At 35.5% G+C, this 1376-nt stretch overlaps 1 non-coding gene across 1 annotated transcript; it reads left to right on the top strand.

Annotated features, from left to right (window-relative positions):
- The first annotated feature begins 394 nt into the window (after window positions 1-394).
- Window positions 395-534, top strand: LOC118150414 (U4 spliceosomal RNA). Its single transcript, XR_004738512.3, has one exon. It is a non-coding gene; the product is annotated as a U4 spliceosomal RNA (small nuclear RNA).
- Window positions 535-1376: the final 842 nt, after the last annotated feature.

Genomic DNA, 1376 nt, shown 5'->3' with positions numbered 1-1376 from the left:
GGGATTACAGGGGTGCACCACCATGCCTCACTAAGTTTTGCATTTTTAGCAGACACAAGGTTTCATCTTTTTTGCCAGGCTGATCTCAAAATCCTGACCTTAGTTGATACGCTCACCGCGGCCTCCCAAAGTGCTGACATCACAGGTGTGAGCCACTGTGCCTGGCCCATGACTAAATTTTATTAAAATCATTCTTATAATCACATAGCAGCTCACATACTTAGTACTTTGTAAATTATAAAAAAATATATATATGTAAGAAACAAGGAAGTCATGGGTCTAGCATAAGTACCAGGCAAGTAAAAACAGAGAATTTGAGTGGGGAGATTCTGAACCGTAAGCTGCAATATATTACAGTAATCAATTCAATACAACGTAGAAAGTATATATTGGCAGTTTTGCACAATGGTGGTATTGTAGTCAACGAGGTTTATCCGAGGCACAATTATTGCTAACTGAGAACTTTTCCTAATAGCCTGCTAGAATGAGGTGAAATATAGCTGACACTGCCATTTTTGGCAGTCTCTACAGGGACTGAATCATTTTTTTAAAAAAAGAAAGTATTGATTTGCATTCAGCATTTTGGAGGATTTTTGTTTTCTAAAATATCAAACATCTGGCTGGGTGTGCTGGCTCACACTTGTAATCCCAGCACTTTGAGAGTCCAAGATGGGTGGATTCACCTGAGGTCAGGAGTTCAAGACAAGCCTTATCAATATGGTGAAACCTTATTTGTACTAAAAATACAAAAATTATCCAGGTGTGGTGGCCTACACCTGTGGTCTCAGCTGCTGGGGAGACTGAGAGAGAAGAACTGCTTGAATCCAGGAGGCGGAGGTTGTAGCTAGCTGACATCATGCCACTGCACTCCAGCCTGGGCAACAGAGTGAGATTTTGTCTCAAAAATAATAAAAATAATACAAAATTAGACACCTCATTAAAATAATTTGTCTTCTTCCAATATTGATTTTTTATTCTGAAAATAGTTACAAACTCATACTCACGTAATTTGTTATGCCTAAGGTTTACATTTAGACAAACAGGTGTGTATGTTTAACTCCATGTAAATGAAAACTAAAAGTCTGTGTGTTTGCAAACATACAGGCCACATATTCAAAGAAAAATATATAAGACATTTTAAAAAGTATTTATTCAGGACTCATGTGCGTAAATTGTATTTATGGTTGTATATAACTTTTAGTATTACAAAAATGATTCTGTAGTCAATAATAAATTGTAGTTAAAAATAACTAAAAGTGTAGAACTGAATTGACTGTAATGCAAAAAAAATGAATTCTAGAGGTGATGAACACCTCATTTAACTTAGTGTGATTATATATTGTATGCATCTATCAGAATATGTATATATAACAAAT

Source organism: Callithrix jacchus, chromosome 22 (assembly GCF_049354715.1).
Source record: "Callithrix jacchus isolate 240 chromosome 22, calJac240_pri, whole genome shotgun sequence".
NCBI classification, from domain to species: domain Eukaryota; kingdom Metazoa; phylum Chordata; class Mammalia; order Primates; family Cebidae; genus Callithrix; species Callithrix jacchus.
This window is presented reverse-complemented; position numbering and strand designations above follow the sequence as displayed.